Genomic DNA, 25,367 nt, shown 5'->3' on the forward strand with positions numbered 1-25,367 from the left:
ACTGAGACAGAAATTAAATGACTTTTTGGGGATTATATAGCTCTAAATTATTAGTGAATAAAGCACTTAATAAGCATTTACTATTTGCAAAGGGTTAGAGATATAAACAGAATATAAAAAAAAAAAATCCTTGCTCTCAAGGAGGTCATATTCCAGGAACAAATATGGGAGGTTTCAGCTGGAAGTTAGATGAAAAGGTCCCATGATCCTTAGGGTGAAGTGGCAAAACAGAAAGTAAAGCTTCTTCTTTAATTGCATTTCCACCAATAAAATCATGTCAATTTCTGATGTTGGATCAGTTGACAGGGTCAAAGATTTTGGTACTAAGAACTTTGTAAGTTTTCCACAGCTGTAACTGTAACACTTGCAGGAACAGTTGCTAGGCTTCATCTTCAAGGAGGTTGCTTCCCAGGATGATGGCCCAAGGTCACTGGGGTAGAAGCATTGCTATTAGGTTCAGGCTTTTGGGTTCACAGTCCTGAGCTGTCTCCAGGAGAGTCTTAAGGGAGATGGTGATTAAGTTGTGAGTGGTGATTTGGTTTGCATGACATATACCATCTTCTGTCTCTCCCTCTGAGTTCCTTCCTGATTGAACTAAGCTGGCTTCTCTATCTAGAGTGTGACAATGAGTTAGCAGTTGGTGGCAATGGCTGGGCCCTTCTCCATAAGAACTGCTTATCCAGATGATGACCACAAGGGCCAGGCTGAAAGTGGATGATGCATTTCAAGGATTCCTGAGCCTATTGCCCTCTCCTGGCCAGTTAGTCAGCAGCCACTGCTCTGGTGATAAAGAAGGTAGGTCTCCTCTGTACAATTATTTCTTCTGGCATAATGTGCCTGGAGGCTAGTAACAATAATACTAATAAATGTGTGGGACCAGATTTGAACTCAAACTTTCCTGACTTCAAGTCTAGCACACTATCCTCTACTATATCTAGCTGCCTTAATCACTGTTAGTATAACCTTCATTTGGTCTCCTAACTTCCCTCACCTTAAATAGAAAATGTTCCATTTAAAAAATGCAGTATTCTATGTTATGATGTCTTGGATTCAAATCCCTCCCCCCCAGACCTAAAAATATAGTTCCAAAATTTAAGGCCAGACGGACTATTCCAAACAGTCTTCCTGAGTCACCAACAGTTTCTCTAAAGTACAGCCACAAGTGATCCATTCAATTAATTTAAGATATTAAAGCTTAAGGAAAGATTGTGATTTGTTTTTGAATCATAAGATTGGGAAAGGCATAGAAGTCAAGTAATCTAATTCTTACCTCTCTTTTTTACTGTTCTTTTCAAATAGATTTCTTAGCTTTTGGGTCAGTAAAAAGTTCTGTACTCTTCCCTTTGATCCCATTGTATCCTTTATGACACAAGAAATCTCAGTCATCCCTAAGAGGGTTTAAATTCAATGGCTAAGCTCACCCTTATTCCAGAATGTTTCTCTACTTGTCCAGTTCTATAGTTTGACTCATTTTATTTTTCTTTGGGAAAGACCCGCTCCAACACTCATATCTGTTAGTTCCAGTAAGAAGTAAGCTCTTTGAGAGTAGGGAGTATTTTTCATTTTGTCTCTGTATTCCCATGGCAGAGAAGAGTCCAATGTATCCACTAGGGCCTTAATGCATGCCTGCTGAATTGAATTACATGTATCTCACATTGCTACACATACATATTTCCTTTAGAGACTGAAGTAGCTTATAGTAAAGATTTGAACATACTTATTTTGCAAACTGCCTTTGACATAAACCTTCTGGAAACTGTTTTCTAAGAAGGCTACAGTGCATCTCTCCCCTGAATATATCCAAGAAACTTTTTGAAATAAAGTTTTCAAACACAGATACGAGAGGAGCTTTTACCTTGGCAGTAATAGAGCTCATTCCCAACATCCAGGTAGAGGGATGAAAGTAGCAGCACCTTTCTTTCCACGATGTCATCTCCTATATGATCTCTCTTGATATTTCTATTGGCTAAAAAGCATGAGAGCTGTCATACCATTGTTTCATCACAAATGCTTTAACAAATATGGTAATATGATCTTTACAGGAAGAATTTGTTTTATTTTATTCTAGAAATGCTCAAACCATGAAGACAAAATTGCATGGCATAAACTATTCCATGCAAAATCTCCCTCCTCTTCTTAAAAATAATTCCTGTCTGCATGTGAATGATCAAGTAATTCACTGAGACAGTATAGTTTCTGCACAGAGAATTTAGTAGAGCCTGTTATAGTAAGTCCTGTAGTCAAAGAAATTCAAAGACCAAATCTTGATGGCCCCATTAATATCATAAAGAGTAAAAGAGTCAATAGTTCCCTAGAGTAATTGAATACTTTTTAATGGGAATGTCAAATACACTTATATTGACATGGCATTAACTCTGTGTCCTAGCATAAATGCCATTGCAATGTCAAGAAGGTCCTCAACATTTTCCACTCTTACTTTGCTTTTCAAGTGCAAGTGTTTTTTTCTCATCATGAGAACAGTGAAAGCCTGATTTGTTCCTGGCATAATCACAGCCAATTATATAGGACACTGGTGATCCAGTTAACCTTGTCATGCTTCCATTAAAATCCCAATGATAATACCTTTAGCTTGCAGTCTAAGGCTCAATTAATACTTCAATTAAACTGTTTAATGCAGCATTGTCATTAGAATTAAGTTAAGTCTTATATTATAAGAGTAATTTTTTTAAAAGTTAGAATCATGCTTAAGTCGCAGAATCCTATTGAACTGGAAAATTCAAAGTTTGGTTTAATGGTAAAATAAATAAAATTAAATTTAGAAACCATGTAGCTCAACAGAAGATCACTGGGTAGTTTTCCCAGCTACATTCTTTTTGTCTTTTTCATATCCTAAATAGTTTGATGACATCACTTATGGAACATATTTCAATCTATTGATGACACCACATATGGATCTGCCAAGATAAACTGACTAAAGTGCATTGTTGGACAGTTTACAAGAGACACGTAGCCTCTTTGTTAATGCTGGAAAATGCTTCATATGTGTCTATATTAATAAAAACCACAATGTGGAAACTGAACACTTTTAAGCTAGGGCTACCAAGTCAACCATTTTGGCTAAATTTTGTCACACAACTGGAAAATTCAGCTCAGCACCTTCTTTAATCCCCCAGTGAAATGGCTGATGTTTACACATTCTATAGATCATCACAGATAGCTTGACTTGGTGTGATCTTTCTCCCATTCTTTCAGAGTGTTGGTAGAAAAGTGCTGCCCCATTTCTGTTTCAGTATATTTGGCAGCTAGAGGCTTTTGTTATATTCTTACAAATCAAAATCCTACCATCCTCCTTACGGCATCACTTTCCTAAGCACCCCCATGAGAACTGATACTTCCAAACTTTAGAGTGACTCCATTAAATGGGAATCCAGCTCTGTCCTTACATAGAAAGGTCCTGCTGGTTTTGAAAAGGAGTTTTACAGACTTTTCAACTAAGTAAATCACAGACTAAAAGAAAATAATAGCTGTCTTCTGGCATGGGAATACTGGAGAGAATTTCGTGGTATGAATCATCATCACCATCACACTTGACATTTATGAAGCACTTCAAGATAGGCCAAGAGGAAACTAAGGCTATGGAAATTGTTGACTTCTCTGTGATCAGATGGCCAGCCAATCAATTAATCGATAAACATTCATTAGGTTAAGGGATTTCTCTATGATCACCGTAGCCAATCATTCAATAAGTAAGCATTTATTAAGCACTTACTATGTGTCAGTCACAGTGCTAGTCTCTGCTGATACAAAGTGAAGCAGTGAATGGATTCATACTCTCAATTCATACATGTCAGGGCAGAATTCAGAGACCTAGGGTGCTTGACTTCAGTCCCAGAACTCCTACCATAAAATATTACTGACCTTGCATTTTTGTAATTCTACCACATTTTTTAAACCACCTCGTTTTACTTTCCTTTTTTCCTAAAGTTCAGCAGATGGATGGATACTTTAGTTTCCTGGTAAAGGAAGTAAACTTCAAGTACAGCTATGAAGAAAAATAAATGACTATGTATCTGTAGATAATTCAAATCAAGAACAGATCATCACTTAATTACCAGTTTCTAATTACAAATCCTGAAGTACTAAGAGCTGGGAAATTAATTATGTGCTCGACAGTATAAATACAAGTAAAACAGAATTTGCTTCAGAAAGTAGAAGGTGATTTATAAAATATGAAGATATTAATTCAACTGAGTAAGAAAAAAATACTGAAATCAACTTTATAATGAATGATATGCAAGTTCAGTAGACCCACTAAAATTATGTTACCTTAGAAATGATTAACTTCATCTAATTACTAGGGACAGATTCTTTTCAGTGTTTATTATTTTCTTGTTGTTGTTTGTTTCGCACACTCACAAGTCGTTACTGGTATTCTTTTGGCAAGAAGTCATTTTAGTGTATAACCAAATATGAAACATTTGATTCCAAATATAACTATGCATTTAGTGCATTTCCAACTATTTATTATTTTTCTAAATCATTTTTTATCATTTTAAATTTACTTAAAAGATGGGTTGACTTCTCGACTTGCAAAGAACACGTGTGATGATCTGATGTCATAATATTTCATTTAGGTCTCCTTGGGAACAATTGAAAAAAGAGAAAGATTGTTCAGTTAAAAAAAGTATCATCAGTTTCTAAGACTATATTTTCCCACTGAATGTTATAACTGGAAAGAAACTTAGAGATGATCTAGTTCAAATGCTTACCTCATTTTTTTAAAGCTGAGAAAATAGAGACAACGAGAAATTGAGACTTCCCCATGTTCAAACAAGTTACCAGAGTCAGGATTTAAACTTTGGTCATTTGAATTCAAGTCAAATGATTTTTTCCTGCTATCCCACTCAGCCATCCCATTAACACCTAGCACCTACTAGCCATTTACAATTCTGTCCAGTAGTTAGATATAATTCTAAAAAATACTACAGCAGACTTGACTGAAAAGACCACAAAATTATTTTTGCTTTGAACTTTAGTGACTGAAAGACCTGATGAAATATTTATAGATTACAGAGTTCTTAATGTATGTATTCTCTTAAAAACCAACAAATGGGATCTCATAGCATTCTGCTAGTTTCAGTGGGTAGTAAGGAGATGGGGGTGGTGGTGTATTTTTTAATATCGCTCTATTTAATCATTTGTTCCAAATTGTAGGAAGAAAGCTGAAAAGAGATGCCAGATTCCAACTAGATTCCCCTTAGAGGCTGTCTCTCTCCCATTTTACAATTAGGAAACTGAGGCCTGGTGATATTAATGACTAATTCAAGGTCACACACTTTGCCTCTACTTGACTTGTCAGGAAATGTATGCTTCCTCATCTCCAAACATGAACTCTTTCCCTCTAAGCTGGCAAATGCAAAACTGCAGTCAAATAATGGAATCCAAGAATATGAGAGGTACACAGATCTTGGAAGCCACCTAATGCAAAACTTGAATTTTACAGGTGAGAAAACTGAGAGTCATGGAACTTTTACTCAAGGTTGTGGATGTAGTTTATAGGAGATTAAAGGACTGAGTATACCTATGACTCTTTGTGTAAGCATAACTGAGTATATGTTTACCAGGGTGGAATTTGCTCCCTTATAATAGCTGTGCCCACATGAAAATCAGACAGAAAAATAAGATACAGTTTAATTCTTCCTTTCCAACTCTGTCAGGAAGAACGCTATGTCCTTCAGAGCCACAAAGTAGACCAAGCCCTCTAACTGTTATTCATTTCTATATGGAGTAGAATTTTCCCACTCCATATAAGCCTTGAGAGTGCTTTTCTATACATATTTATATCTCACTTTTTTCTATGTATGAGTTAGAGATTATAATGATTGTATATTTTAAAAATTCAGTCCCTGAACCTTTATCCTAATTTCATCAGTTCTTCATTTTACTTTGTGTGTATATTGATAAGAGAACAAACTTCCTTGTTTTTCTCCAAAGGTCTCTGATACCTTTACTAAAATGGGGAATTTTTGCCAGCATAACAGGGATTTTAACTGTGCTGTGTTAAAATGCCAATGCTTCTCAAACAAAGAAAAAACAGGAGACTGGAGTTAGGTGTATAAAAATAAAGTCAACTGATGTCTATCATGATAAAAAAGAACATAATTTAATAATGGATCATATTTATTCTATTTTATTTAGAAGAGGCAGTATAGCCTAATGGATAAGAGCATTGGCCTTGGAACCATGAAGACCTGAGTTCCAGTCCCTTCATTTCTGGCACATGATTCCTGTTTGACCCTGAGAAAGTTACTTAACTCTCATTGGTCCCAAGTAACTCTCTACCTTTACAAATTGCAGATGCACTGATAACCCACATTTCTTTGCAGAGTTAAATAACTGGATCGCAGATCCAGTCCCAAAATAGCATTATTGACATTGATTCAAAAATCTGAAGTTGTCATTGTTTATTTTCAAAGCTTAGTTTTGGTTGTGGTTTTTTTAGGAGACCAGGTTGCAGATAGGAATTATTACATTTATTCTTATAGGAAAATTGAGTTTTCTATTTAATGGACTCATTCATGTTGTGCTAAAAAGCACACTGTCCTTGCAGACAGCACACTGGTATTCAAAATTCAAATACCACTATTTACTATGTGGCTTTTCTTAATCCAAAAAATGATGATAGTAATACTGCCACCATCCCAGCACTACAGAGATGACTGAGGGAAATAACGTACATGAAATGCTTTGTAAAAGATGAAGCACTACATATATTTGTGATATTGGTTTTTTGCAGAATGATTTTCTCCTAATTCATCACCACAGAATCTTGACTCTATTAAGATATATATCTATATTATTTGTGTGTGTGTGTGTGTTTGTCCTTCATTGCTGTAGAAGATCATGCCATCAGAGAAATGATAACATGACTTGCACTTGGCTTTGTTTTGAGTGAGTGAGGGCTGTGCAGGTCACCAGCCTCACTACTCCTCCAGAGCCATCTGAATCCAGTGACCAGGCATTCACTAGAATGACTGGAGATGACCCAGGAGGAGGCAATTGGGGTTAAGTGACTTGCCCAAGGTCCCACAGCTAGTGAGTGTCAAGTGTCTCAGGTGAGATTTGAACTCAGGTCCTCCTGATTCCTGTACTAGTGCTCTATCCCCTGCACCACCTAGCTGATCATTCTATATTATTTATATGATCCTTGAACTAAAAAGCTTTAAGGAATTATTTTAAAATGAAAGCCTTAGTGTTTAACACCAGCTAGTTAAAAACATTGAGAATAGTTCATTTTCACCATATAGAACAGATAATGATCAGGTTTTAGTCTTACTGTCATCCTTATCTCATTTACCTTCACCTCATTTGTCCAAATCTTTGCCCAATTAAATTCTACCTTCACAACATCTCTTTGATACATCTCCTCCATTCTGGTCACTCAGCCAGTTCAGGGCTTCATCACCTCAAACTGGGTTTAATAACTTTCTAAGTAGTGTTCCTGCCTCGAATCTCTCCACACTATACTCTACCCTCCACTTAGGTACTAAGGGATTTTTCAGAAATCTAAGTCACATGTCTTCACCATCGTCCCCCTGCCACAGTTCAGTGAGCTTCAGTGACTCCTTTTGTCTCCAGGATCAAATATAACCCTTTGCCCCTTCCCAAGAATCAAATATAATCTTTCTCTCCTTTAAAGCTCTGACTTTTCTAGCCTTCTTACACTTTAATCCTCTCCTTGTACTCTCAAATCCAACTACATTGGCCTATTTGCTACGCCCCACACAGAACATACCAGCAACATTTCATCTCGTGTGGCTGTTTCTTTGAACTGGCTATCCTACTGTTCTTTCTCTCCACTTCTATCAGCTTCCCTGGATTCTTTCTGCCTTTCCCTGTCGTGCTTAGTTATTTGTATGTTGTCTCACAATTAGATTGTATGCTTTTTGTAGGCAGGGATTTTTTTTCTTTTCTTTGTATCCTTAGCATTTAGATCAATCCCTGGTGTATAATAAGCACATAATAAATGCCTGTTGACTTACTGGCTAAATCATTAGGAAAGTCTACTTAGTCATTTCTACATCTCCAACTGCAAAAGAAGTTTGTGGTTTCTTGAGAAGTGAGTTCCAGTAGAAATGTTATGTTTCTGAGGAATACATAAGTAACATGGAATGCACAGTTCACTAGAGATCCTTGTTGGGAAAAGTCTGATGTAATATTTTCGATAAATGATCTGGAAGAAAGACTACATAGCAAAAGGTCCAAGTTTACATAGGAAACTTTTTTATACAATAAAAGTATTTCAAAGGGGATAAATTGCAGAAATCTCATAAGCTTGTTCAAGTAGAGAAAAATGGCAATGGCAACAATTACAATGTTGGTAATTGACACAACAACTCTGCCACAGTACAATAACTGGTATTATCAAGCAGTTTTATGGATGAGGAAACTAAAACTCACAGAGTATATATGACTTTTCCATGGTCACATAATTAATTAATTGAATTGAATTTAATAAGTATATATCTATTAATCACAGATTCTTTACCCATCATTGTATTAGGTATTAGAAAAGAAAAGAAAAAATAATTAGTCTCTGCCCCCAAGTAGCTTACATCTTACTGTATTTGAACCCAGAACTTCCTAAATCCAAGTCCAATAACTCTATTACAGGGAGAAACGATGCAAACTCTGCTTATAGGATATGGCAGGATCTGAGATAGCAAACACAACTCAGAAGATGGTAATCATGAAATATTTTCCTCAATACATCAGCCAAATGAAGACCCTCCTGAATGATATCCATAATGACACAAAAGAATTTGATTTGTCTGTATAAGAAAAAAATGTAGATAAGGATAACCAGCTGTCCAGAATACAATACTAAGGTAAATGGACAATTCTAGTGCTTGGCTACCAGTACATATATCTTGGACATCTATTGCTAATGAGCAGTGGACTTGGCCCACAATGGAAGGGAAAAAGGAGAGTGGGATGATTTGACTTTGTGAATCATAGAGCGTTTATTGTCTCCCAAGCTTCTCCCAGAAACTAAGGTTTAGATTTTGAGCATCAGTGTACTTGCTGCTATGTTGTGTGGCTATGAGGTATCAGATTTCATAATCTATGAAGAATTACAATTGTGAGTCATGAGCAACGAAGAGGGGTGTAGTAGATATAAATAAGTTTCAAAAAATCACCATTGAAGAAGGAGAAGCATAAAATATATCATGAGATATGTATATCAGAAAAGGAAGTAGGGTAGTCATATAATGAGAACAGGACATAAATAATGGACAGCCTACAACTCATGTGTCTATGAACCATTAAGCAACCTGAAGAAAGCCCTCAGGATATTTGGTAAAACCCTGTGAAACATTTATGAGGGAAATGAGGTCAGTTATTCATCAGGGTGAGAATATTTGGATAGGTAGTTATCCACACATTGGATATCCTTTGGAGGCACTACCCAGATATATGAAAAGACAGAATCACAAAACTGTCAAAGAAGTATCTGACACAATTAAAAACAGATACTAAGATGCAGAGGTGGGATACCAGTTCTAAGATTGTCATAGGATTGATTTTTGCCTGAGGTTGGCAGCCAGATGAGGTTACTCCTAATTTCCATATCTAAAATTCACTTTTTACATATAAATTTCACTTTCTCTAAAAGTTCACTTTTACTAGAATGAAAAATGTCTAATACTTTGAACTTGTTAAGTTTAATTTCTTCCTGTGTATCAGGCTTGAAGTTAGCAAGTCCAAAATGGAATGGGTGAAGATGTTTTTGATCAGCAAATGTAAGGTTTTTCCCCTAGCTTTCCATATTATCCCTCACCTGTATGACTTCCACAGTTTAAAGGCAACAAAGCCCTTGAAGCTACTGAAACTCTTTCCAAAGGGATACAGCTTCATTAAACATCTTCTCCCGATGTTCTGTTTCTATTTTCCTTAGAGTAATGAGTTTTCTGTTGGCTGTTCCTCTCCCTTCACGGTCTATTCTAGTTTTATTCAGCTTCCAGTTGAGAAACTAATCAGGATAGCACTAACAGACAGGCAAAACTGTCAGGAGCTAGCAAGCTAACGCAGAGAAGGAGCCACATAAGAATAAGAACTTGGCATGACCTATATTGTGGTCTGTCTTAATGAGTATTAACTGTAATGACAGAAAACAGTAGCCTATAGTGTTCTCTTTAATAAGGCAGTCTATCAAGGATTCAGTTATCAATTCTACCTAATTTAGCAAGCATTGTTAAACACTTGGTAGGCATAGACACTGAGGACACTGATAAGAGTGAAAATAGTCCTTCTCTGAAGGAGATTCCAAATGGGAATAGCACATATAAATAAATATTCTGTATGTATAGATGCACATGCTCACTTTATATGTGTGTATACACATATGCATGTATGAATCATAATTTCTGGTGAGTAGAGCAGGGTTAGTAGCGCCCATAATTGGAGGAGGGGAAAGAATCAGGAAAGGCTTTATTTTGCAGATAGTACTAGAGCTGAATTGTGAATGGAACTAGGGATTCCAAAAAAGTAGAGCTGAGGTGAAACAAAATTCCAGACAAGGGGAACAGATTATGCGAATAGACATTAAGGAAGGAATTGTTACCCATTCCTCTGTGTACCAGTTTATTCTCTGACAAGAAGAACTTTTTGGATTAGTTCACATGACATATTTTTATTTTACTAAACAGCACAGGAAACTGAGGCATACTAACCAGCGACTTTGGAATCTAAGTCATGATGTCATTGATGGTTCTACATGAAAACACACTACTTCCTTGGCTTCATTTATGACCAGTGTTTTATATTCAAGGCATACTTGGCCAGTGTTAAGAGTATAGTCTATAGCTTGGCAATTAGTTCCCCTTCTGTTAAGCTATGGAAATCTGAAGAGAAATCAAACCCTTGACCTTGGCCCCTTATCAAGATGTTCTTACAGAACAAAGCTAATCAAACTAGACAGAACTTGTACCAACTTTAAGTCAAATGCTTGGGTGCAGCTTATGTGCTGGAAGAATTACAATCAATGCTGAGTGTATCTGCATGTAGATGGCAGATGAGATTAAAATGTGGCTAGTTTGATGAAAACAATCCCCTATCATGAGTGCAGGCATAGTATCCATTGAGCAAACTCACACCAACCATATTATGAACTATTTCAAATATTTTCATGCTACACTTGTTCAGTGTTTTCCATATTTAGAAGCGTAGAGACTTCAGTCATTAAAAGAGATGAACGAATCAATGGATGAATTGTGGGGGCTGGGGCAAGGGGAAGTAAACATTGTAAAGTTCTTGCAACAGTAATCTATCCAACAATGGAACATGAGACTTAAGAGATAATTTCACCATTACTAAAAGTATCCAAACAAAGTTTGGATGACTCATTAGAGAGGATTCTTGTAAAGTTTTGGAAGTATGGTGACATTATGTCTTAGGTCCATTCTAATGGAGATTCAGTCCATTATATCATTAAAACAAAGAAATAAGCCTAGCACAAGAAAGAGAGGAAATTACAAATGTTGAATATGGTTCATATACATGCAGATCTCTACTCAGAATAAACACATGTGAATGTTCCAGGATCTTGCTGTAATACTGGTAGCACAAACATTTGGGCCACTGCTCCATGAAGGCATACTTGGATCAAAACTATTCAATCCAGTCTTACCATAACACAAAACTCTAGCTATGAGATGACTAGGAAAGAACAGGATATACATTTTTTCCCTCCTTAAAAATAAGAAGAGTTGGTTCCCTCTTCTGGATTTTTATTCTTCTACAGAGCTGGCAGAGTCTATGTGATAGAATTTCAAAGCCAATAGGAAGGGCCTTAGTCTAAAAAATTAACCCGCTTACTTGATTTAATTATTTAATTAATGAACATATAGAAGAGTTTGGAGGAAACACTCTTTAATACCACAACTGAAAACAATAATTTAAAGGTAAATATCCCTGGAAGATGTAGTAGTGACTTAAATTCACACCAAAGAAGAAATTATTGCCCAATTAACTTTGATTGGCCTGAGCTATTTTCCTAGAGTAGAAGTGAGAGTAGAGAAGCATCAGGTACCTGAAAGGGGTTACTTCATGACACAAGGGCAGGGGTGCAAAAAGATGTTTCTAAAAGAACAGAAGGTACATTTCACCATTTGATCTAAGATTGAATTTAACTCTTTTCTTTATATCAGTTACAGACTTAATAATTAAAACTAAATTTAAAATGATATATTTGTCATGTTTTGCAACAGTCCTTTCAAATATTCCTACAAATAAAAGAAAATGAAACCCAAAATTCCTGCTTGGCAAGCCACCATCAAACTCTCTGACCAGCTTGGAAGGAACTGTTCTTGCTGCTGTTGTTGGGAGAGTTTGGAGGAAAATCCACTTTGCCAACACTGGCCATGAGGACCAGAATCTGTACAAATTATTGGTAAATTGGAGAAAGTAGAATGATGTAAGGGAAAAAATACCTCAGTGTTAAAAGACCTGGGTTTGAATTTTGACTGACACTTGGAAGCCATGTAACTCAGGGGAAGTCATTTTAACTCTGGGTCTCATTTCTTTGCCTACAGAACGCGAGGATTCAAATAGATGGTCAGATGCTAAGGTCCTTTCCAATGCAGCGATTCCACAGTTACAACAGCGACTTCTCTCTAAGGACAAATGTCAATAAAGCCAGAAGTCAGGGGTAGTACACTGTAAACAGAAGGCTGCCTCATTTTGATACATATTCTACTTTATGAAGAGGTGGAGTCTATGACAAATAGCATAGCCTGATTTTCCTTCATTTCTTTGGTGCAGTAAACCATTATGAACTTCTTAGGCTTCAACGTAATTATGTGTGGCACATTTCGTAATTGCTTGTGCTTCTTGGCATGCTCGTTGAGCCCCCAGTTCCCTTAAATCTTTGAAAGTAATTGCTGACTTCAGTAAAACTTATTAGTGAAAGCAGAGCCGCACAACAATAAGTCTCCTGCCACTGGCTTTTGCCAAGCTAATTCACGTAAATGGTGTGATGTGGGGCTTTTGGAATGTCTCTTGCCTTCCTTCACAGTTCTTCCATAGAAAAGGTGCATTGTTTCAAGGGAAGATGGAAAGGGTGCAACCAGAAGAGCAGATCTAACAGGCTCTGACTTATGAGCCTACATCCAGTATAAAATACAGCTGGAAACATTTGTTCACTGAGAAATACTGTGGTGAACAGTATCGTCTTGTATGCAGCTAGAGTTAAGTGATAGGCTCTGACAAACAGGAAACTTTGAAATGACTATAGTACACCTTCTGTGGCATGTGAAAGCAGAAAGTCAAAAGTCAACTTTTTTTAACCAGCCAAGAAGTATGATTATCAACCTGAAATGCATCGTCTGTATGATGTTGTACTGTTGGAATTTAAAGAACGAAATTTCCCTGAAATAAGGAAAATATTCAGGCTCCATTAGACTTCTTCAGGGATGAAGTCCACTTTGTGGATGAAAAGTGGAAGCAGTCCAGTGTTGTCCAGATTGGTGAAGTCATTTTGTACTATGTAAGACATCACAGTCCTCTCAACAAGGGGGCATTCAAAGGATGCAGGATGCTGAGCTTTCCAAAAATCCACTGGGAAAGCCAATGTGTTTCCTTTTGCATTGACAATTTAGACATATCATTCCACGTCTTAGCTTACAGGGAAAGTGCATCTCAATGCTTTTCTTTTCTTTCTTTTTTTCTTGGGGAAGAGAGGAGCATAGAATCCTTTTATCATACAACTACAAAATTATTAAAAATATTCAGGTATTAGCTATAGAAATTTTAATGATAAACATCTTGCATTGGGCCTTCCTATAATGATGAAATCTTAGTATTTTGCATTCTTTCCTTCCATTTTTAATTTTTTTCATAAAGTCTATAGAAAGTTACTCGAATTAGCAGTGTCTCAAAGGTTAAAAAAATTTAAAAAAGGAATAATCAAAAATCTCATTAAATATTTCCAAAGCACATATGTAGATTTGTTGTTATTTTTGAAATGAAAGCAACTTAACAGTGAATTTGCATATCTTTCATGTTGAAAATATATTCCAAATGTCAAAAATATTAAAATGCCTAAATCTCATCTAAGAAAATTCCACGTAGTGTCAGCTGTCTTTGGACAAAGTCAGATATAAAATAATAACTTCCCTTTGGTTGCACCTGTACTCTATTTCCAAGGTACATCTGTCATTTTATTTTAACAGACTCTAACAAGATCCTTTAATCGCCATCTGTGTCTCTTCCTTGCACTCATTTTAGGCTTTATAGCTACCAAAATGATTCAAAGTTAGGGCTGAACTTGATTAAATTTGACAATAAGAATATAAACACATACAATAATGTGGAAAGACAAGTAATATTTTAATAATAAAGTCTATTTGGCAATAAATCAGTCGTGATCGAAGGTGTTAGCTGCATTTCTACATATCCAACTGCATATCAAAATAACTTGGTAAGAATGATTTAAGTTCTTCCTTGGAGAAGATAATCATTATTTACTGATTTCAAAAAGAACTCTATATATTTAAAATGAAACTGCACTGTGTTTTTACAATAAAGTTCTTATTCATTTTATGAAGCTATTAAACTTAAATCCAAAATTGTCTCCTTTTCATAAAGTAACTGTAGAAGTACATTTCAAATTCAATACTCCATAAGGAAGCTTTTTACATGATTAAAGTGTGAGAAAAGATTCATTGGGATGTGAGTTTTTCCAGAGCACAGATTACGTCTTGTCTCTACTTTGTTTGCTATATAACACCTTGTTCCATCATTTAAACTAGCGGTGAATTAATTTTAAATGCTTTTTTAAAGGCATTTGGTTGTATGATGGAACTAAAACTTTAAGTTTATTCTGATAAAGTTGCTGATGACAAAAGAATTGAAGAGGAGAGTTCTAAGAGAATGCTCAGGAGCGTACCTAAGACCACCCAAACGTCTGGAGCCGACTGTTAAATTTTCCAGGCTGAGCATTTATTGATAAACCCTACAAAACAGTGCTTGTTTTATTGCTAAGTGGATTGTCTAAACTTATGTACGTGATGGAAAAAAAATTAATAATGCACTTTAAAATTAAAAATGTATCATGCATACACCAATATCGTGCACCAATGATAACACTATTAAGAAGTCAGAGGCAGAGGAAAACAGCCCATGGGAGAGATTGTCCCTTGGACTTGAATTCCCAGACCTTTCTGTTTGGCCACTTGGGCAAATCACTTCATGTTAGCAGCAGCTAGGTGGCACCATGGAGGTAGTGATGGTTGCCTATGCAGAATGACCAGAGTTCAAATGCTCCCAGACACTTCAAGATGGGCCTTGAATAGGAGGTAGCTCTAGAGTTGAGCCTTGAAGGAAAACTAGGGATTCTTAGAGGCAGAAGTGGGAAGGGAATACTTTCCTGGCATAGGGGATAGTCTATGAAGAAAGACAGGGAGATGGGACCTGGAAAGCCATATACAAGGAAGAGTGAGGAGAGCAGTTTTGATAAAAAGAAGACTGGATAAAGAAGAGGAAATAAGCCTGGGAAATAAATAAGAACTACATTGTGAAAAATTTGAAATGCCAAACAGATGACTTTGAATTTAATGGTTTGCAGTGTCTTTTTCCCCAAACCTGTGAAGTAAGTGGGGCACGTATTACTATTATAGTATAAAAAGTAAATGAATTGGAGAGAAAAACAAAAACAAACCTGTATTGACACCCATCCACATCAAAAGTTTTGGAAATGAGGGATTAAAGCATTTGTTTACCAGCTTAATTAATAATTTTAGTGTGTACAGTAGCTAATTCAAGTTATTCTGAAAACACAGCACTTTAAAAAATTTATATTTTAAGTTACCTTTTTTACATTAATAAAAAAATGAATGAACACCATTCCTGTAGCAATTTAGAATTATGGACCTTTCAAAGGGACTGAATTAACTCCCTCTTAAAGGTCTTGTGACATCGAGTTGCCCGCTACTACTGTATAAATCAAGCCCTCAATTGAAGAGTTCAGAATCATATTTTAAATCCCTAAGTGGAACAAGACGTCCTGAATACTTATAAAATTGTCTGGCTATTCGGGCCTGTTCAGTTCCCTACTTGTTCTAATCCACTTATATGTGGATAAATTTGAGAAAGGTTCTGGTTTACTTCCCTGCCCCCCAAACCCTAGTGCCCTGGTTGTCCAGTCATAGGTCAAATTTGCGGCTTTTTCTTCTCTCTTTCTTGGCATAAGAGATATTGGAGAGGGAAGACCCACAAAATGTAGTTAGTTCACTGCAAGAATTTAGGTTCCTATGTGAACTATGTTTCTTGAATCTGACTTATGAAATATATTGAAAAATGATGTATATGTCATAAATCTCAACTACAACCAAATATTTTCCTTATGCAAATTTTCTAAACAACAAGTTCTTACAAGTATGACACATGAGAACATATTAGCCATGTGCTTCAGCAAATGTGTGAGAAAAACTCTCCAAATTGCATATTTGCAAAAGAAATGAGCTTAGCAGACATCACTTTTTTTATTGGTTTCTAGAAAACTGTCAATAGAAAGTTTATTCCACTCAAATAAAATTTTCCCACCTGAAATGGCACACCTACTTTTTCAAAGGAATCCTGCAAGTTTGAAAGGGGAGATACATCTATAGATTTTTGGCCATAAATCAAAATTTCCAATCAGCTCATAGTAATGAGTGTGGTAACTAGAAACTCTTTTATAACTTAGTCTTTCAGAGTTGCCTGGGTGAACTTAGGGGGTACGGACTTACCCATGGGCACACAGTTTGCATCCTTAAGAGGTAGGAGTCAAATCTAGACCTTCTTAACTTCAAGGATAACTCTCTATCCACGATACCATGCCGGATGTCTTCTCATAACAGGACACAATTGAGTAGCCAGGAAGCCAGGGAAGCACAGGAAAATTGTGGTATGCTGTGCTTTTGCCATGGACATACTAAGGAGACAACAATTTCCTCTATACTTTATTTCAGCATAGTGTCCTTGCTACTCATTGCTATATTTGAAAAGAGGAAATTGTTGAAAGATCATTTTGGAAGAGTTTTTTTTTTTTTAATGTGGGTCTTTAAATGCAGAAATAAGAGAAATGGTTGGTTATTTCCTAACCTGTGTTGAGGCAATCTAATGCATGTTCCAGACAGTGTCTGATGAGAAAAATGTTAAAAAAAAAAAAAAAAAGGAAGTTGGTCCAATGTTCTATCTTTCTAATGACTAAGCAAGATCAGCTGTGTCTAATCTGATAGTACACCATTAAAAAAGCAAAAGGAAAATACATATTTGAAAGAAAAACAGTTGATTCCATAGTGCTGTTTGGGTATAATCCTTCCGTCCTTTATTTCTTTGGTGTCCTGATTTTATTTACGGCTGTGTTTATATCCATTGTAAATATGGCAATGTGTGCATAACTATGTATCTAAAACAAAAGAGAGAATATGGGTGAAAGGATAAAGGAATTTCCAGATGGTGAGAGAGATCTCAAAACGTCTGAGCAGAGCATGCGAAGCTGTTCCAATTTACGGTATATTTACCAGACTTACTATCTATATAAACAGGCTGTGTGTTTAACTAACCTTTTCCTAGGGGCTCTAAGCTCTGTTGAGCAGAGCTGTGTCTAGCAAAAACTTGAAAAGGAATGTTGATTCAAATGGCTTCTTGGAGATAAATAACAAGAAATTATTTTCCTAATTAGATTTTCCAAGTTGGAAGGATGGTTTTCCAGCTCATTTTAGACCTGCTGAATTTTTCTCACTTCATGAAGGAAAACTTTGCAAGGAGATGGGCCTGACTTATTTTGCCATCCCACCTGAGTCTCAAATCTAGGACTATTCATTTCATCATTTCCCTGCATCCTCTTTCTGTGAGTTCTACTATTCTCAGTAGAAATCCTTTCCAACTTTATTTCTTCCTCAGCTCTATTGGTGCCCTGACTTAGTTATGGTCGAAGCAGAGAAATGCTCTTTTAATCTGAATGGCATCACGCTCGTACTTCTTTTTTACTAGAATAAAAGAATTTTTTTTAAAGAAGTGTGGCTGTCAAATATTCCTGGAATCAATGTTGTTTAGTTGGATGGAAAGCATGGGTGCTTCATGATAGAAGTCAGGAACATTGTGACTACTTCTTGCTGCACAACCAATTAGCACAACTTCTCAGTAATTGTCTTGTCCAATCACTTCCAGGATTGTTTTGAAAAAGCAGGTATGCCATTTCAAGTGGGAAAATTTTATCTGAGTGAAATAAACTTTAAAAGCGATGTCTGCTAAGCTCATTTCCTTTTCATTTCAAGTAATGAAAAAATGGAGTATAACAGTTTTGGAAGGCTCCATTTTCAGTGTCTTTTCCAACATTTAGGAGACCTCTGTATGGTTGATGTTACCTCTCCATTTGTTGTTAGTATATCCTCAGTAGTGATGTCTTCATTAGTGACTTTATTGACTATCACTGATTGATTTATTAATGGGGTGTATGGGGTGTTCAAGGAGGACTAATACTCTGGTGTGAGGGTTTGCAAAGATGTTTGGGGGGCTGCTCATCCATCATTGCTGTCTACCTATCACCCAACACTCACCTGTGGTTCCAAGAAGCTTAGCATTGCTATATTAGCAACCATACCAGCACACAGGATGAGCTGCTAGCACAGTTCTTTGATCTACTTTTCTAACAGAAAGACAGCTTCAGAGGGATCAACAATCTTATTTTAATTAATGCAGAAAGATAACGATATATCAGTAGAGAGAAGTAAGTATCCAAGAAAGAGTCCAAAAGACAGGGCTCCAACTGTCTGAACAAAATAATACAACCACTTGCATACACCACGAGACCAAGAGAGCAACAACATCTGAGTAGTGGGGGGTAGAGGGATGCTCTTAACAAATTTTTACCCAGAGTCTGGTCCAGGGAATCAAAGGTTCCTTCTCATGAGTGAGCCCTTCCTCAAACAAAATGCCAACCTCCAAAAACATATAACAAAGACTCAGTCCCTGACTAGAATAGAGCCAGAAGGCACAAAACTATATGACTCAGCACAGCTGTGAATTACCAGGGTTCAAAGGAGATTAATCCTTCTGACATTTACAATTTAGCCTGAGCCTGGGAAACTGAATCCCAACAAAGAAACAACCAAAATCCCACTTTGTTTACCTTTATACATGCGTTAACATCCACACCCTGGTAAAACTGTCTCAATGGATGGGCTAAACCAAATTGAGGCTAACTGATAGGCTTTAAAACCATTGATGAGTTAGGGGGATGTCTACCCCAAGTACATGAAGAATTCCCCCAGCAGAATGGGTGGATAAGAACAGTGCATGAAGGCAGCTGAAGCAGGTGTTGTGGAGTGCTTAGAGCTTGGTTGGACATTGAAGAGGCTAAAGCCATCCATTACATACCAGGGCATCATCAGTCACCTTGATTTTTGTCTTGCCATGGGACTTCAATGACTCCAGAAGAGAGACTGGGGCTGATGACTGTGCAACTCTGTTCAACCATACACAAGTCAAGACCTCACCTTCATGATATCATTGATCCTCTTTGAAAACAAAGGGCTTAGGGGAAAAAAATAAACATGGGTCCAAAGTCTAAAAATAATTGGGGAGGAAGGATTGCCTAATTCATTAAATCAGTATCCAGAATAGTTCCATAATCTGTTTCTTGCTAGAATTAAAATTAGCTTAATTACTTTTTTCATTTTTTATATTCTATGACATTTTTCTGTTTATTTTTCTTTTTTGTCATATTTCTAGTTGGAAACTGTCTCCCTCCCTCCTGATCCCACATGAGAGAAGGCTACCATTTGATGGAGATTTACAAAAATATGCAAAATTGTACTATATGTAATTCTGTGTATCAGTTCCTTCTCTGAAAGTGTATGGCAGGTCCTTTACAGTTGACTTGAGTATTTATAGAATTCACAATAACTTCAAGAAAAGTCTACTTCATTGAGAAAGTTTATAAACTTGTCTGTAAGATTTCCTATTTATGTATTTCTGACTACTTATATTCTGACTGATACCTCCTCATCTTGCAACATCCATTGGATGTTCTGACTTTCTTATCTATTCCCGTATTATTAGTGAATTCCTCTTGAAGCTTCCATTTTGAGTAAAGGGCACAGGTCAGTTATCCTTCATTTCCTTCCACTTTGTTTTTGACTTTCCTGATGTCAACACTATGATGCCATATAATTACTTTCCTTTTCCAGCCTCACTCCCTTCTCTTATTATCTTTTACCATTGGAGTATCATTGAGATAAAGTACTATATTCTGGTTTTCTTGTTTTTGTATCCCCTGCACTTAGCACAGTACTTAGTCCACAGTAAGTGCTTAATACATGTTTGTTGCTTTACTTTCTTAGCAGCACTCTTCTCCTTTGACTTTTATGACACAGCTCTCTCCTTGTTATCTTTTAATTGGGATTACTGTCCTTGTCCTATCTCCAAGGCTCTATAGTAGGCTTTCTCATCTTCCATTTTCTTCTCTCCCTTGATAATCTCATGTATTCTCTGAGTTCAATTTTCATTTATATTAATTGTGATCTCTGGCTCAGGAGTCAGTGCCAATGTACTGAAATCCTGCCTGTGATACTTACTATTTCAACTTTGGGAAAGGCTTTTTAACCTTTCTGGATTATAGTTTCATATTTATAAAATAAAGGAGTGGACTTTATGACCTGTGTGGTTCATTCCATACCTAGTTCTCTGAACTTATGGAATCTCAACAAAGACACTAACTCATTGCTATCACATATTAGTTGTAATTTAACAGAAGTATATCTCCATGAAAAAAAATGTGAAAATTATAGTGATTCTGAATTAAAGACTGAATTTATTGAACAAATGAAATGGGCTCATTTGGTCATATCATATTGCTCCTTTCTGTCTCTTTTCTACCTTCTAACACTACTTATAGGGATTTGCTCTCTTTATACAGCTGTCTTTAGAGTTTACTTTTTTAATAAATGAGATTAGTTAGAACAAAATCTAACAGATTTAGTTCTTACTGTCTCCAGCTTAATCAAATTTTTACTATTCCAAAATATTTTCAGCTGCGTACAAAACTTAACTTTGGCATTTTCCAAAGTGTCAATCCCACATTTAAGAATTCTTTCTACAAGGCTGAATTGCCTGCCATTGGTCCAGTCTACATCTGTTAGTGGCACGCTTTGGGCTGGTTATGTCTGAAATTCTGAGTCTGTCTTTATTCACTGTGCTCCTTGAATAAGTATAACAATAGAATCAGTTTGTGATTGAGATTTAAGCATCTAAAGCTTCTGCTCTTTAAACCAAGATTAAAGGCAGATGTATTATGGACCATTATTAGTTTCTCAATCATTAAAGTCATGGAGAGAATTTTTAAAAGAGTCTCCATAAATACACTTGATTTTAATGTGTATGAACAGTTGATGCTAATTATCATTCTATGACTTGGATCCAATGCTCGCATCAATCACATGTGGCATATGGAAAACATATTTACCACAGACATTCTCTTGGGGGATTCCTAGAACCTTTAAATGTCCAATTAAATAACGAAGATCCTTAAATACCTATTACAGATATTTCCTGAGTATATTCAACTTTTCTTTTGGGCATGTACCTTAAAGGTCTAAAGCAAATCCATATTCCAAATCTTAATCTTGTCATATTAAGGGAAAAGAGCAAGCATTTGTTTTCCTTTACTTATACAAAAAAATGTTTAATGCAGATGTCAGTGCCAGAGGAGACAAGGAAAAGAGAGCATTTCTCATTGAACTACATTTGTAGAGTGTATATTCTTCTGGAATATAGGAATGCCCTGCCCTCTCATCCACCAGCACTGTTTTAATGTCCTTTTTCTAGATAAGCCTATTTAATTTCAGACGCAAATTGATGAGATACCTTTTCAATATACTTTATTGTTTTTGTAGTGAAATACTTAGCACAGCCATGGGCCCAGTCTTCTCAATTCTACTAACAAGTAAGTCCTTGGTCTATTGCAAATCCATCCTTAAGAAGCAGGGCCTGTTCCAGCTATTTTTAAGTCTTGATGATACCAGCAGTATCTTACTCAATAGAATGAAAGTGCAGTACTTTGCATTTATGGCATATGTGTATATATGTATACACGTGTTCACATTTGTAAACTTGAATATTCATATATATACATATATGTTCACATATATTAACATATCCATAAACTTATATAGAACTGAGCCTTGCAGAGAAGGAATTTGATTATTTTCCTCTGGGTAATGTCTAGCTTATCAAAGGCAGACTATCAAAAGCATTAGTAAGGACAGAAAAGAAAGGAATCTTTCATTAAATATCACTTACTACAAATACAAGAATCTTGAATATTACATATTTCAGCATTTGGAACTTTAGAGAATATACACATAGACACACACACAAATACACAAATACACATAAGGTTCCAAACACATGGATACACATAGAGGATTCCAAATAAACATACACATATTGAGTTTGTTGTCTCCTAAAACCTTTGGATCTCTTTCATATGGTCTGCTATATCCCTGCCTCTCCAGTCTGGTACTTGCATTGAAAAAAATGTACAAGAGTGCAATTTTTAGTTTATTCATATAACATTTCTCATTTAATTTAGAATGATTTTCTAGTCTAATCTTGGCTTAGTCATTGAGTATGTTGGTTTTCCCTCTCCACTTTGTGTCATCTGCAAAATTTACATGTATGATATTTAGCTGTACCTTTATCAAAGTCATTGAGAGAAAAAAAATGAAATAGCAAAGAGCCAAGCAGAGATATGTGGTCTACTCCTCTGCAGGCCTTCTTCTAAGGAGACATGGGACCACTAAGGATGCTTTTTGAGTCAAGCCATTCAACCATTTCGCAACTCATAGCATTGTATTATTATCCTGAAGACATCTTTAGATATTATGAATAGTATAAAGAGATTTTTTAAAATGTTCTCATAAAATCTGGATAACTTATATTTACAGAATTCATACCAGTTTAGTAACCGTGTTTTTTAAAAAAAAATAGGTAAGTTTGGCATATAGGCTGCTAAATGGTGCAGTGTCTAAAGAGTGGGTATGCAGCTAGGTGGTGCTGGGTAGCTAGGTGGTACAGAAGACACAGACAGAGTGCTTGGCCTGAAGTCAAGGATCTCATGTTTCTGAGTTCAAATCCAGTCTCATATACTTACTAGCTGGGTGACCCTGGACTAGTCACTTAACCCTGTTGAAATGTGCTGGAGAAAGAAATGGCAAACTGTTCCAGTATCTTAGCTAAGAAAATCCCAAATGGGGTAAAAAAGAGTCAGATATGATTCAAAAATGACTTTATAGTAACAATAAATGAAGAGTGAATCTTGTAGCAAGGAAGGTCTGAGTAAAAAAGCTATCTCAGACACTAGATGTGTGACCTTGGCCAAGTTAGCCTGTTTCAGCCTCAGTTTCTTTATCTTTAAGATGGAGCTCTTACCTCATAGGGTTGTTATGAGGATCAAATAAGTTAAAATATGTAAAGGATTTTTTTTAGTGAACTTTTAAGTGTTTATATCAATGCTAGCTATTATTACAAGTCACACTGGTCTTTGTGATCACTGCTTCTTGTTCTATATGTTTATTAACCATTTAATTGTTGTTAACCATCCTTCATTCTTGAAGAGGACTAGGGACTTCAGGAGGATATCTTGACTTGCAAGTGAATTGGATTTAAGAGAGGCAGGGCTAGGCAAAGTCACCAGCCTCACTCTGTCCTCTTAGGGAGTCTTCCCCTCCTAGACTGATTGTTTTAAGAAGGCAAGCTAGGCCATCTTTTGCCTCAATTCTTACCTAGCCTTTAATCACTGAAAGGGTACTATTTTTTAAGCTTAAGTATTTCCCAGGTCTCATTCTGTCTGAGGTAACACCCATTCAGTGATTAAAGGCTAGGTAAGAATTGAGGCAAAAGATGGCCTAGTTTGCTTCTCAAAACAATCAGTCTGGGAGGGAAAGACTCTCAGGATTCTGGCCAGAACAGAAACATTGGCTGTCTATACTCACTTTGAGGCATCAGAACCTAAACTATGAGCAAGTGAGGTGGACCTATTATTGGCCAATCAATGAGACCCAGGGTCATTTGGGTTTAAAGGCATATTTGAATCCTAATGGACTTTATCAAAGACTGGTTTTACAGGAGTATATTTCAAGAAACCATAAATAAAAACTACATGAAACAAGAGAGTTAAAAGTGTTGCATGAAAGAAGAGAAGGTTAGCATTCCCCTAGATAAGGATGGAAGAGATTCTAGTGGCCTTTATAACACATATACATTTAAGGTATTGCCCCTTACTCTGTGACATCCAACAATTTAGTAATATTGGTATAAAGGAGAGGGTCCTTATTCTTTCTATGTGATGAATCCTTTGGTAGTCAGTGAAGTCAAAATATTCCTTCTAAGAATAAAGCTTTTAAATAATTGAAAGCAATGCAGAATGTCAGTTAGAGGTTAGTGAAGATGATGTATTTTTTCCCCATTCAAGTTCATGTATCTCTTGAAATCTAGGGTTCCACAAACAGCAGGCTAAGAACACATGTTCTAGACCAAAATGCTGTGTTTCTTCAAACAAGATATCTTTCATTTTTTAAAATTTTTTTCCTCCAAATTCACTTGTTTTCAATTTTCAACAATCACTTCCATAAGCTTTAAATTTTCACCCCCTCCCTTCCCACTCCCTTCCCAAGATGTCTTATATGGGCTTTACACATGCATTTTTAATAAACACAATTTCACATTAGTCATATTGAGTAAAACTAAACAACACCAAACATAACAAAAGAGAAAATAGTCTGCTTCATTCTGTGTTCTGATGTCATCATTCTTGCTCTGGATGTGGATGGTATTTTGCTTCATGAGTCCTTTGGAAATGTTTTAGATCCTTGCAAAGCTGTGAAGGACTAAATCTATCAAAAACAGTCCTCACACACTGTGGCTGTTACCGTGTATAATATTCTCCTGGTTCTGCTCACTTCACTCAGCATCATTTCATAAACCTCTATCCAGGTATTTCTGAAGTCCACGTTTTCATCATTTCTTATAGTACAATAGTATTCCATTACATTCATACAAAACAACTTGCTCAGCCATTCCCCAAATGATGGACATTCCCTCAATTTCCAGTTCCTGACCACCACATAAAGAGCTGCTACAAATATTTATGTACATATGGGTCCTTTTCCCATTTTTATGATCTCTTTGGGATACAGTCCTAGAAGCAATATTGCTGGGTCAAAGGGTTTGCACATTTTTGTAGCCCTTTGGGCATAGTTCCAAACTGCTCTCCAGAATGGTTGGATCAACTCACAACTCCACCAGAAATGACTTAGTGTTCCAACTCTCCCACATCTTCACCAACATTTATCATTTTCCTG

At 36.3% G+C, this 25,367-nt stretch overlaps 1 protein-coding gene and 1 non-coding gene across 3 annotated transcripts in view; one reads left to right on the forward strand and one right to left on the reverse strand.

The window, feature by feature from the left end:
* GPC6 (glypican 6) overlaps window positions 1-25,367 on the reverse strand; it is a 1,287,247-nt gene that overhangs the window by 846,429 nt on the left and 415,451 nt on the right. The window contains exon 1 of one of the 2 annotated variants that reach the window (XM_072622121.1): window positions 1,856-24,640. The exons of the other annotated variant lie outside the window; for it this stretch is intronic. The gene's annotated coding sequence lies outside the window, so the exon portion shown is untranslated. Of the gene's footprint in view, window positions 1-1,855; window positions 24,641-25,367 lie in introns of those variants that run through there. 2 annotated transcript variants of the gene reach the window in all.
* LOC140512958 (U6atac minor spliceosomal RNA) lies at window positions 24,187-24,314 on the forward strand. Its single transcript, XR_011970010.1, has one exon. It is a non-coding gene; the product is annotated as a U6atac minor spliceosomal RNA (small nuclear RNA).

Source organism: Notamacropus eugenii, chromosome 6, assembly GCF_028372415.1.
Source record: "Notamacropus eugenii isolate mMacEug1 chromosome 6, mMacEug1.pri_v2, whole genome shotgun sequence".
Taxonomy (NCBI): Eukaryota; Metazoa; Chordata; class Mammalia; order Diprotodontia; family Macropodidae; genus Notamacropus; species Notamacropus eugenii.